A 14,680-nucleotide genomic window follows, 5' to 3' on the forward strand; every position below is an offset into this window, starting at 1 on the left:
CGTCGGGTTTACATAGAGATATTAACGTGTCGCGCAATTTTCTATCATCTAGAAGACTCCAGAAGCCACAGGAATGAACGGGAAGGAAATCGGGCTCGGAGGCAGGGCGCCCGCCTAACTCTCCTGGGCGCCCGCCCAGCTACAGTGCCCAATCAGGACACGTTTCGTGGATCATGCTCCACCGACCTAATACTTCAAGGAAAACCACACGATCAATGTCGGTTTGATCCGACGGCCCAGATTCATCTGAAAAGACTATATAAGCAAGGCCCCCTGGCACCTGAAGAGCATACCTCTTCTACAGAATTAAAGTTAGGGATTCAATTCTTCATCCAAGTAGAGAGGATCCCTCTAGTTCTTCTAGTTCTACCTCTAGTTCATCTAGATCTAGTTCTAGTTCATCTAGTTCTAGTTCTAGTTCTAGTTAGTTCTAGTTGTAATCTAGAAAATAGGGAGAGACAAGAGGAGAGCAGAGGAGGAGCCAGATCTGTCGGATCTTCCTCAACATTATACTTTTGCAGCATCTGGTTCGTTCTTCATCGTTCTCCAGGTTCTTCAACTCATAATTCCTAAGTTCTTTAATTACTTTTATTTACATTCAAGTTATTTATTGGATTCCCGCTTGCATCAAGTGCTCTAATCTTTGAAACATTAGAGTAGTAATTAATAGATTAGACGTGGTGTTTAGTCTTGCAATTACCTGGAATTGCACTCAATCCTGCGGATTGTTGTGGTAGCCCTAGGGTAGTGACAGCCTTAACGGTCGACGTATTCCACCTCGTTCGGATCGGTGTTTGTAGGACCGTAGTCGGAGCTTCCTAGCCCCCTTCTCATCTCTTTCTGTGGTTAGTGTTCTGATGTCCCGAAATAGATAATCTTGAAGTAATTCTTGATTCTTAGATCAACTAGAGAACTCTCAGGAAACTTCCTCTCTTCCCACCAAAAATAATTATATAGTTATCCTTGGGCGATCTTGGATCTTAATTAGTACACTCACGTTCTCTGTGGAAAATCGATACTCAGGAATACTCCCGGGTGAAGGCTACATCGGTATCCGTGCGCTTGCGGATTTTTCTGTTTGCGTTTAAAATACCCAACAAGCTTTCTGGCGCCGTTGCCGGGGAACGGTAGCTGTGCTAGTTTCGAACCAAGTCATCCGTGTATCCTTTTTCTTTTTTTACCACACTCACCTTACCATTTTCACCACACCACATGGATTTCACTCTAAGCATTAATGAGCATGGAATTTATTTCATAGCCACTTCATTTACTCCATGCTCATATGCAACATCTTCACAATCCATTGGTCTCTCCAACATCACCACATTCGAGATCTCCAACCCCCACTTCCTTTTTATTTATAAAAACATTAAAAGGGCAGTTGTCGATGCATATGTCTATATCAAATATTCCAGATCTCGTTGAGTTGATCTTGATATAGGTCAGCGTTGGAGGGGAACCACTTCGCCGACATAAATTGATGGTTTCCCAAGGACAAGCTTAGTGTCCTAAAACAAGCACTGATTAGATCGTAACATGAGCTTTTAATTATTTGCAACATTACCTTGTGTATTGAGCATATAAGGATAATTGTAAAAAAAATTCCTTCGGGTATTCTTGTCACTAACCTTTCTAGGATTGGAGCAAGAAGATCGGATGAATGACAAGCACAAGGTATGTAGAACCAATCATCATACAACATTGAATTAAATTCATCCAAACTTGAATTTTGCAAAATTCAAGCTTGGGGGAGTACTTTATATAAAAACATCATTTGCCATGTTGCTATGTTGGTTGTCCCTACCTTTGAGACATGCTCAATTTGTTAAATAGTAATCACACTACTTCATCTCCACTTGAGTAGATCTCTATAAAAGCCATCACGCTACCTTTGTTTATCCTAGTAAGTGTTAGTTTGGAAGTACTGTACATACTTCTATTGGTTTTTAAATTAAGCATGGTGCTTAGGTTAAACAGCCTTCCTTAATCTAATTAGACATGGAGTCTAGTTTGGTTATTGAACTAAAAACTGCTTGTGTAGACATTGGTATATTTTGTTGGACTAACCCCTGTAGGAAAACTTTCAATATCGACCTAGGAAGTCCTGAGATAAACTCACATTGGAGACAAAGAGAGAGACACATGAAGTTTAACAATTTACACAAGGAAGGCATAGCTCACAAGAGATAATCTATGGAGGGTGCCACAAACACGATGCACAACCGCTAAGAAAGGAAAGCTTCCACAAGGTAATACTGTACCATCACTCTTCAAGTAAGGTAACATCTTAAGGTACTTGACTATCACTTTTATAAGCTTCTCCTTGGTTCCAGCATTCACATGAATAAAAGAGACAAACATGTATGATTTATAACTCTAAATTAACCAACCCAACTGATTCAATATGTTTAGTCCTTCCACCATTGTGATCCCACACTCCTATTCATATGAGCTAAAATGTTGCACACTCAATCTTTGGAAGATATATATAAAAGAAACAACATAAATATAGATAGATTATCTTTCCATTAGGTTGAGCGATCTGATCTGACTAATATTTTAAATGCTACACTCATGATCTTATTATCCATCAACTTTGTCTTGCTCACTATGCTAAAGGTTAGAGAAGAACAAATACACTTTTGGTTCTATTGGTGTTTTCCACCAACAGGGCCCATGCACTTGATCTCTTCCTTGTCTCTATGAGCAGGTACACTTCGAGCAAAATATGAAGGACTTTTACAACTCCCAGACTCCACCAGTGAAGAACCTAGATCTATGAGCACAAACACACTGGAGATACTAGACACTCAGGCAATCACTGCCCTTGGATGCTTGAGGACGTAACTACTGGAGTATCCCCGTTGTGGAAGTAATTACTGACCTTCTGCCGGTCAAGAGAGACAATCCAGGACGCCCCGTCATCCCGATCTCCATCGGCATGGTGGACTTCCCAGAAGCACTCTGCGACTTTGGCTCCAGCGTCAACATTATGCCCAGGGTACTCTATGAAAAATTCTTTACACGTCCTTTATTAGAAACAGTCATGTGTTTGCAGCTAGCAGATCGTACGCTAAGTTTCCCAAAGGGAATATTGAAGAACCTCTGCGTCCGAGTTGGTACCTTGTAAGCCCCAGCAGACTTCGTGGTGATAGAGACTGGTACAGATGAGAGGGCACCCATCATTCTAGGGAGGCCATTCCTAAACACTTCAGGAGCTATCATCTACGCTAGTGCTGCCAAGATCAGTTTCTACATCAAGGGGAGGAAGGAGACGTTTTCCTTCATGAACAAGACTACACAAATCTCAGAGCAATCCCGACATGAACCAAGGAAGAGGACCAACAGGAGGAACAGGAACAAGCAAATGTGGACTGAGTCAGCTAAGATGGTCACTACAGCTCAAGGAGGTCAAGATCGTCAACTCAAGTCGCCTTTCTTGATCTAGAAGGATGACCCTGGTGTTCCAAGCATCGAGTGCAAAATCAACGGATATTTTTTTCAGAAGACACTCTACGACACCGGATCTGACGTCAACATAATGGCCGCAGTCACTTATCAGCTCCTGCATGGAACCATGCCCCTACAACCGACATACATTCAGCTCCAGATGGCAGATCAGACATTCCGTAAGGTTACTGTCATGGGAGAAGACGAGTACGATCCACCCATCATCCTTGGAAGACCGTTCCTCAGCACCGTTAAAGCAATCATCTACATTGGAACTGGAGAAGTCCACATGCACTTCCCCTCTGAGAAGGTATGCTGCTATTTTACTGACCCTAACTATATAGTTGAATACTCTAAACAGGTCAGGACAAGAAGAAGACGACGCAACCGCAACCAGAGGAGGCAAATTATCAAGGACGGATGGGCGGACTATGAAGTGGTAATGACTGAAGACATACAACTTGAACAGAACTGTCCTGAGGAGACCGTAGCACCGAGTTAGGTATGTAGAGAGAAGATAATTAGACATGAAGAGGAGGCGCCGCCGCAACCACCGACTACGCCATCCAGCGAATCCTAGGACGACTGAGAAAATGAAGAGTCCCGTTCGGAAGACGTAAAAACACCGAACGCCTTGCCAAGAGGTAAACTTGGTAGTTATCTTTTTCCTTTCAATTATTTAAAATAGTTTGCTTAGTTAATAAGGTTCATATCATCTTGAAAAGAAAATAAAAATAAAAATAGTAAGCCCCATGTGAGTATGCTCATGGCCTAAAACCCATAAGTACATTCACTTTGGTGGCGTAAAAATAAAATAAATATATTCATGTCCTATAAAAACGAAAATATAAAAATAGATTTATGATCCTACTAAAGAGAGTAACATTTATTGAGGAGGCTCAACATGATAAAGGCTAGATATTTATGCTAACACTTAACCAGTTCCACAAAGCTTTGTTGTCTATTTGAGCTCCACAGAATTCAGGGATCAAAGAAGACTAGCAGACGGAGGACATCATAATCGCTGATAGAGTGCTACCGACATTCAAATACACCTCCACCAGCTGCTAGCTATATCAGAAGAAATTACGTCAAAATCCAGCTGGGGGGAGAGCACCCCCATTTATCCAGCTAAGTATTCTACTCACGTTTATACTTTACTCTAATAATAAAATGATGCATAATCATAGAAACCCAAATAAAGATTTTGTGCTTATATATATCTTTGCTTAGTTTGCTAAATAAATAAATAAATAAAGTTTGCTATGAATCCTCATGATAAGCTCTCACATGGAAATGATGAATAGTTGCTCTGCCATGACTAGTTCTAAAAATTGAAATCTCTCTCAAGTTTAGGCATGACTGGTATTAATTAAGATTTGCTCTAAACCTGAAATTGTGGGAAGAGTACTTGATCTAAAGTCTAAGTCGTTAACGGATACGATATGGGAAGGTTGAGCTACTGTTTATCTGTTTCTAGAGATGCTAGAATTCTGGAGAATTTTATCTTTGAAAAAAATCTTTAAAATATTGCATGATGAGTTCCTGTATGATGAGAGTTTAAATTCCTACCACAGCCATATATACATGCTTGCTAGACTTTGAGCCACACATTTACTTTTTACTGCTTATGAGCATTGAGTGTGGTCAAGCTGTGTAGACCCTTAGGAGCTTGTCATGTGGTTAAATCAAGATTCACTTGCACATTCACTCATACATGCTGCTTCTACTGTGGAAGTACGCATCCACATATATCCACCCATTTCCATCTCCAGAACCACCCAAAAATATTCTACTCCTAATCCGGGAGAGAATAACCAAAAATATTTCCGTTTTTCCCTGTGAAATAAATGCTCAAGTTATCTTGTTACTACCACTTGCTATATTGTCTCATGAGATGAGTGCTCTAACAAAAAAAAAGAGAAAAAAACGAGGAAATAAAAAGGGGCAAGTGTCCGGAACCTCGAAAAAAAAGAGAGAGTGAGACGAGAGGTAAAAATGGACAAGTGTCCGACAGTAGAATTAGGGGTACAAGATACCCACCCAAGAGAAAAGAAAAAGAAAATATAGAGCATCTCATTCTCCTCAAAAAGTTTCAAAAGAGCAAGAAAGGTATGTATCCCCTCAAAAGAGTATAAGTAGAATTAGACTTTCACCATTGTTATCACCATCATTACCATACACCATTCATTCGCCACACATGCACATCTTGATTTGACTTATTGACTTGTTCTTCTGGATCCATGGTTTGACTATGCAATAAATGTCTTGTAAGTATGTATTAGCTGTCTCCCACCTATGAGCTCCAGATATCAAAAGCCTTATTAGAGTAGGGTGAGAGAGAAGGCAATGCCACTATGCCATATACCACAAATACTACATACTTTGAGAGAAGGCATATACCATTACTACCTTGGTAAGGATCTAGAAATACCACAAAAGAGAGACTAGAGAGTCATACAAGGAATCTCTGAGTTTTATTTGAAAATCTGCAAAAACTCCAGGGCTATAGTTTATCGAAGAATAAGAGACATGGCGCTTGACTAGACCGTTCTATCTTTTAACTGCTCAAGACACAAGTGACGGTTGCAAGCCCCATGGTGGAAGGTAAAATGAGTAAGTTTAAATCTTAACAGTTTACCCTAACCTAGAGATGAGATCTTGTTTGAACGCATGTGTATCTTTAAGGCATGAAACCACTGCAGAAACTCTTGAGTTCATCTTTGCTCAGGGACGAGCAAAGATTAAGCTTGGGGGAGCTTGTTGACGGTCCTTAATGCTCATATTTAACCATCAATTAATCATGGAAAAGGATCCAAATGCAACCAACACCTAGACTTAGGGTTTTATCTAACAGAATTCCACGAGTTTTGGTGTTTGTCTATTTCTGCAGGGGGTTATCAGGAAATACGGAAGAAAGGCCCACACGTCGGGTTTACATAGAGATATTAACGTGTCACGCAATTTTCTATCATCTAGAAGACTCTAGAAGCCACAGGAACGAACGGGAAGGAAATCGGGCTCGGAGGCAGGGCGCCCGCCCAACTCTCCTGGGCGCCCGCCCAGCTACAGTGCCCAATCAGGACACGTTTCGCGGATCATGCTCCACCGACCTAATACTTCAAGGAAAACCACACAATCAATGTCGGTTTGATCCGACGGCCCAGATTCATCTGAAAAGACTATATAAGCAAGGCCCCCTGGCACCTGGAGAGCATACCTCTTCTACAGAATCAAAGTTAGGGTTTCAATTCTTCATCCAAGTAGAGAGGATCCCTCTAGTTCTTCTAGTTCTACCTCTAGTTCATCTATATCTAGTTCTAGTTTATCTAGTTCTAGTTCTAGTTCCTCTAGTTCTAGTTCTAGTTAGTTCTAGTTGTAATCTAGAAAATAGTGAGAGAGAAGAGGAGAGCAGAGGAGGAGTCGGATCTGTCGGATCTTCCTCAACATTATACTTTTGCAGCATCTGGTTCATTCTTCATCGTTCTCCAGGTTCTTTAACTCATAATTCCTGAGTTCTTTAATTACTTTTATTGGATTCCCGCTTGCATCAAGTGCTCTAATCTTTGAAACATTAGAGTAGTAATTAATAGATTAGACGTGGTGTTTAGTCTTGCAATTACCTAGAATTGCACCCAATCCTACGGATTGTTGTGGTAGCCCTAGGGTAGTGACAGCCCTAACGGTCGACGTATTCCACCTCGTTCGGATCGGTGTTTGTAGGACCGTAGTCGGAGCTTCCTAGCCCCCTTCTCATCTCTTTCTGTGGTTAGTGTTCTGATGTCCCAAAATAGATAATCTTGAAGTAATTCTTGATTCTTAGATCAACTAGAGAACTCTCAGGAAACTTCCTCTCTTCCCACCAAAAATAATTATATAGTTATCCTTGGGCGATCTTGGATCTTAATTAGTACACTCACGTTCTCTGTGGAAAATCGATACTCTGGAATACTCCCGGGTGAAAGCTACATCGGTATCCGTGCGCTTGCGGATTTTTCTGTTTGCGTTTAAAATACCCAACAAGGGCCAGGGGGCTTGCTTATATAGTCTTTTCAGATGAATCTGGGCCGTCGGATCAAACCGACATTAATCGCACGGTTTTCCTTGATCCATTAGGTTGGTGGAGCGTGATCCACGAAAGGGGTCCTGTTTGGACTCTGAAGGTGGGCGGGCGCCCAAAGGAGTAGGGCGGGCGCCCTATCCCTGAGCCCTCTCAGCTTCCCGTTCGTTCCCGTGGCTTCTGGAGTCTTCTAGATGATAGAAAATTGCGCGGCACGTTAATATCTCTATGTAAACCTGACGTGTGGGCCTTTTCTCCGTATTTCCTGATAACCTCCTGCAGAAATAGACAAACACCAAAACTCGTGGAATTCTGTCAGATAAAACCCTAAGTCTGGGTGTTAGTTGCATTTGGATCCTTTTCCATGATTAGTTGACGGTTAAATGTGAGCATTACGGACCGTCAACACTATCCCACACTTCTCGGTGGTCGCGGTTGTCGCTACGCCGAGGGTTTCAGTTGTCGAAACGTCCGCGGTTGTCGTCATGTCGGGGAGGCTGCTCGTTTTGTTGGGTTCCTCAGACGTCTTCTCTAATGAGTTTTTCTGCGTCGTCGGTGTCGGCATAATTCTTGGCCGTGGTGAGGAGTTCGATGACCGTGGTTGGCCTCTTGCGCAGTAGCTTACTTCTCAAAGCCTCGTGAAAATGAAGACCTTTGATGAAAGCCGAAATAGCCTCGTCGTGGGAATTCTTTGGGATCTTAAGGCGCATATCCGAGAAGCAGCGGAAGTATCACGCAAGGGCTCATTTTTTTTGTCCCTTGTCCTCTCGAGATCATACTTGTTTCCCGCCTACTCGCATGTGGTGATGAAATTGTCGATGAATGCCTGTCGTAGTTCTTCCCATGAGTCGAATGAGTTTTCAGGCAAACCGAGGAGCCACAGGTGACCAACTTGATCGAGGACGACCGGGAAGCAATTTGCCATCACGTGCTCGTCCCCTGTTGCTGACCGGACCGCGATCTCGTAAAGGGTGATCCAGTTCTCGGGGTTTTCCTTGCCGTCATATTTTTTGAGCTTCTCGAGCTTGAAATTGCGTGGCCAGACGACTTGTCGGAGATGCGAGGAGAACTGTTTTAGGCTAGGAGGGCCATGAGTTGCATCGTACTCGATGCGGCGCATGTTTTCGTGTGCCGCCCTATCGTTGATGCGTCTATTGATGCACTCGCGGGCATCCTTGTGAGAGAGGTTCTGCCGTAGATCACGGTTTCTTCCCTGGTCTACTTCCTAGTCATGTCCGTGCCTTTGCTCACGGTTGCGGCCAGCGTCCCGACCACGGTCGTCACGATGAGCCTCCTTCCTACGGTCATCGATGGGGGAACGGTTGCGGTGATGCACGCCGGGTCATGGTGAGGCCCAACTACGATGGGTCTGGTCAGAGGTGACCTCCGTGGAGGAGATGGCTTGAACCCTTCTGAGGAGATCTGTTGTCTGGCCCATGGCGGCGATTAGGTGCGCCCGTATGTTGGTCCGAACACCCTGGTATTCTAGGTTGTCTGGAAGTCGATCGAGGTTTGCCATGGCAACAGCTACATTAGCGCTTGGTGTCTTAAACACTTGTTGGTCCCCCACCATGTCGAAAGTGTCGTCGAGGTTGTTTGGGACCAGCTGCCGCTGTTCTTCATCTGCTCGTCATTGAGCACGGTTAGCATTGCGCTGCTCACGCTGCAGCCTTTGCTCATCGGTTTCTCCGTCAAGGACTGGTTCGTCATTGTTGACATTGAAGACCACATCTTCTCGTCTAGGTGGAAAAACCAGAAAGTGGGGGAAGCCCGGGGGGTATGGCGGGAGATCCAAGTCATAATCTTCGTCCTCGGGGTGTAAAACTTCGGTGAGAACAGAGCCTGTGATTGAGTTTGTGCTGGCGGTGTTGCCCTCTGGCAAAGTATGGATAGAAACCATATTGACGAAGTCGCGTGCTGGGCGCATGGGTTGTCATGATGACAGGTCCATCTCCCTGAATAGACACCGAGTATGGAGCGAGACCTGGTTGGCCGCGTTACTGAGGCCACGAGGAAAACTCCTGTTCGTAGAGGTTCCCTTGAGGTAAACAGTTCGTCCTTCAGGGGTGGCCGTTATCGTCATGGACGTCCCCAGCCGTTCATGCGTGGTGGCACGAGTTGGTCGAAGGGAGTTGAAAAAATTTAGTGTCGATGCTTGGGCGGTCTGGTCTGAAATTGAATTCACTAGACTGGAGACTTCAAGAAGCCTGTGATTGGCGTGATCGATGGCTTCAAGTAGATCGGAATTGTCAACTCGTTTCCCCTTGTAGCGAGGAAGCGAAGGTCGAGTTGTCGAAGTCGTAGTGGTCATGGCCGGGATGATCGGGACCACCACTTTCGTTGTTTCAGATTGGATCTGATTCTCTTCCGAAGCTATGGTCGTAAGGCCGCCGGCGTGAGTCATCTAGGTGATCTGGCTGATGGTGAACGTGAGGCCTTTAGCCACGGCAGCGGAAGTAGGGACGATAACCATCTTGTTCGTTTGGAGAGCTGTACACACTCCCCTACGTGGCATGCCACTGTCGACAAAAGCTAGTCAGCAGTCTACCTTGGGGTATACCCATGATAGTAGTTTATCGGCAGACAGGTGCGCAAGCTACGAACTTGATGGTGACACAAGACACAGACAAGGATTTTATCCAGGTTCGGCCGCCGTGTGGGCGTAATACCTATGTCCTGTGTCTGATTGTATTGCTGTGAGTTGAATTGAATTGTCTAAGGGGGGTCCCTTGCCTCTCTTTATATAGTCTAGAGGGCAAGGTTACAGATCTGGAAACTAATCTTAGTCGGTTACAATTGCCATAGATGATGCGACATCGATTCCTATTTTAACCGACTAGAATCATGCTTGATCTCCACGTCTTGTTTCCTTGCACGAAACTTCAGGCAGTTGGATCAAGCTTTGAGCTATCTCATAATGGGCCAAATCTCCTGGCCCAAGCCTAGCCGTAAGGGTATAGGGGTTTATACCCCCACAGTGCGCTGCGTGTGAGTCATGTTGTGACAGTTCCTTTCTCTATTGGGAGGTATAATGATCATGTGGAGTGTGATGTGGTGCCTATGCAAGCATACCAACTGCTGCTAGGAAGACCATGGTTATATGATCATGATGTTCAGATCTTTGGAAGAACCAACAAGTTGGCTTTCATGTACAAAGGAGAGCGAATTTCTTTGCTCCCTTTGACACTAGAGGAAATTTTGAAGGAGGATCTAAAAAGAAAACAGCGAGAGAGCGAGAACCACTTGCGAGTGACCCACAAAAATAGTGAGGGAGTGTTTCTAAAGCCAAATAAAACTCCACAGCCGCAAACAACCAAGACAAAGGGAAAAGAGGGATTAGTTATGATGGCTAGGAAGGGAGATTTAAAATAATTGAGAGAACCCAATGCCACATTCTTTGTACTACTGTACAAGGAAAATTTTCTTTCTACTAACGACTTATCCTCTACTTTGCCAAGTGTTATTTTTAATGTGTTATAGGAATATGAGGATGTCTTTCCAGAGGAGGTACCACTAGGGCTGCCATCTACGAGAGGAATTGAACATCAAATTGATCTTGTTCCTGGTGCTTCACTTCCAAACCGAGCTGCATACCGCACCAATTCGGAGGAAACAAAAGAAATTCAGCAACAAGTGGAAGAATTCATGAGAAAAGGGTATGTGCAGGAAAGTCTTTTACCTTGTGCAGTCCCTATTCTTTTAGTTCCTAAAAAAGATGGTTCATGCAGAATGTGTGTTGACTATAGAGCTATTAATAACATCATAGTAAGATATAGGCATCCCATTCGTAGACTTGATGATATGCTTGATGAACTTAGTGGTGCAATAATTTTCACTAAAAACTTGAGAAGTGGCTATCACCAAATAAGAATGAGAGAAAGAGATGAGTGGAAAATAACTTTTAAAACCAAGTTTGGGTTGTATGAATGGTTGGTAATGCCTTTTGGATTGACTAATGCACCAAGTACCTTTATGAGATTGATGAATCATGTGCTTAGATCTTTCATTGGCAAGTTTGTTGTGGTTTACTTTGATGATATATTAATTTACAGCAAGTCTCTTGATGAACATGTTGAGCATATCCAAAGTGTGCTTGTTGTCGTACGTGAGCAAAAATTGTATGCTAACCTTGACAAGTGCACATTTTGCACCGACAAGGTAGTCTTTCTTGGCTTTGTTGTTTCAGGACATGGTGTGGAGGTGGATGAGGATAAGATCAAAGCTGTTCGTGAGTGGATGCCTCCACAAAATGCAAGCCAAGTGCGTAGCTTCCCTGGACTTGCTGGTTTCTACCAACAATTTGTGAAAGATTTTAGCACCATTGCTGCTCTAATCAATGAGTTGACAAAGAAAGAAGTGCCTTTTAAATGGGGAGAAGCACAAGAGAAGGCATTTGAAGAACTGAAAATGAAGTTGACAACAGCCCCACTTCTTGCACTTCTAGATTTTGGTAAGACATTTGAAATTGAATGTGATGCAAGTGGTGTAGGAATTGGTGGCGTTCTCATGCAAGAAAAGAGGCCGATTGCATACTTCAGTGAAAAGCTAAGTGGTCCAACTCTGAATTACTCAGTTTATAATAAAGAATTATATGCTCTTGTTAGGAGTTTAGAAACTTGGCAACACTACCTTTTGCCTAAAGAATTTGTGATACATTCAGACCATGAATCTTTGAAACATCTTAAAGGCCAACTAAAACTGAACCGAAGGCATGCAAAATGGAGTGAGTTCATTGAGTCTTTTCCTTATGTTGTCAAGTACAAGAAAGGGAAAGATAACATTATAGCTGATGCTTTGTCTCGACGTCATACTTTGCTTTCATGACTTGATACTAAAATTCTTGGATTAGAAAGTATAAAGAATTATATGTTAATGATTCATATTTTGCTGAACCATATTCCAAGTGTTGTGGCAGCAAAGGGATGGGAAAAATTCCATTTGCATGATGGTTTTTTATTTCGAGCTAATAAACTTTGCATTCTAGATTGCTCTGTTCGCATTTTGCTAGTGCACGAAGCTCATGCAAGAGGACTTATGGGCCATTTTGGTGCAAAGAAAACAGAACAAGTGCTGACTGACCATTTCTTTTGGCCTAAGATGAGAAGAGTTGTGGAGAGGCATGTTCTTCGCTGTGAAACCTGCCACAAAGCTAAGTCCCGTTTGAACCCTCATGGTTTATACACTCCTCTACCTATTCCTAGTATACCTTGGGAGGACATTTCTATGGACTTTGTCCTTGGTTTACCACGAACCAATAGGGGAAAGGATTCCATATTTGTTGTGGTTGATAGATTTAGCAAAATGACACACTTTATTCCCTGTCATAAGAGCGATGATGCTTCACACATTGCTAAATTGTTTTTCAGAAAAATTGTGCCTCTACATGGAGTGCCACGTACCATCGTGTCTGATCGTGATACCAAGTTTTTGAGCTACTTTTGGAAAACCTTGTGGGGAAAACTAGGGACAAGGCTGTTGTTCTCCACAACGTGTCATCATCAAACGGATGGAAAAACCGAAGTTGTGAACCGCACATTGTCACCATTGTTGCGAGCTGTCCTAAAGAAGAATCTAAAATTGTGGGAAGAAAGCTTGCCTCATGTGGAGTTTGCATACAATAGGGCAGTACATTCGACCACAAAATTTTATCCATTTGAGATTGTCTATGGGTTTAAACCTACTGTTCCCATCGATCTTTTGCCTTTGCCTATGCAGGAACGTGTGAACTTTCATGCAAGCAAGTGAGCCAAATTTGTCAAGACGCTTCATGATCGAGCTAAAGCAAACATTGAGAAGATGACCAAGTTATATGAGAAGCGCACCAACAAGGGTCGTAAGAAGATGTTATTTGAACTGGGAGACTTGGTTTGGGTGCACTTGTGCAAGGATCACTTTCCTGAACAACGCAAGAGCAAGCTGCAACCTCGAGCCGATGGCCCATTCAAAGTGCTTCGCAAGATCAATGACAATGCTTATGAAATTGATCTCCCAAGTACGTATGGTGTGAGTACAAGCTTCAATGTTGCCGATTTATCTCCTTTCTTTAGATTGGACGAGTCGAGGATGACTCCTTTTCAAGAGGGGGAGGATGATATGACCATGCCAGCAGACAAGATGTCACAAGCTCTAAGTCAAGCTATAACCACTTAAGTTTTACCTACATCGACACCAGCCCAAGTCATTGATGGACCGGTTACATGTAGTTGTGCAAAGAAGCTATAACAAGAGCTCCACGTGCTACTTTGTGAGATTCATTTTAACATTAATGAGAATTATATACTACCTAAGTGTTGTACCTTGATTGTACTTAGGTATATCGAAGAAGAGATGGATGAATCAGACCCTGAAGAACGGACCAGTGCAAGTCCCAGAAGACACTACAAAATGGACCAGAAGAGTAAAAAACGCACCAGTGGAAGTCAAGAACGGACCAGTGCAAAGAAATCTTCATAAATTTTTACTCACAAAAGCTACGAAGGCCCATGAGGACTTGTTGGAAAGCTTGTCGAGTCTACTTTCCAATGAATCTAGTGGCGACTAGTTTGGATACTCTATATTACTTGCATACCAGAATTAGTACAGACTGCTTAGAAGGTCAATAGTCTGTCGTGACAGAATATTGGTACAACTTGCCAAGTAAAACTGTACCAATCTACAATGTTTCATGCTGGTTGGCATACATTGCTGGAAAGCCCTTTGAGTCTAGTTTCACACCCAAGAAATGGTTCATCATTTGGACTTTCCAATAAAAAGTTATGGTCAGTTTATTGGAAACTGCTCTGGAGGCCAACAGTCACGCGAAGCCAGTTCAGAAATCCGTTCCGAGGGGACCTTTCATATTGCCTTTCCTCAGAAACTTTATTTCATTTTCATACCTATCTAGGAGAGTTGTTCCTAGTATAAATATTCCCTACCTCTAAGCTATTAGCAATCTTTGATTATTTTGATAAACTACATGATATTGCAGCCGTGCTGCTGAGTGCCTTACTCAACCTTTGTTCTTCCTTGTTCTTCTTGGACTTGTGAAGGGAATCCTCTGGGTCCCCCTATTTCGTGCTCTACGGCTTTCGTTTGGCTGCGCCGTATTGTGTGGATTAGTTCCGGATCATGGTTCTGTGGTCGTTCGGAGATCGAGTCGAAGTCTTCGCGGTTTCGGTGCCTCTCTCCCCG

The sequence above is a fragment of the Sorghum bicolor genome, chromosome 7, assembly GCF_000003195.3.
Source record: "Sorghum bicolor cultivar BTx623 chromosome 7, Sorghum_bicolor_NCBIv3, whole genome shotgun sequence".
NCBI lineage: Eukaryota > Viridiplantae > Streptophyta > Magnoliopsida > Poales > Poaceae > Sorghum > Sorghum bicolor.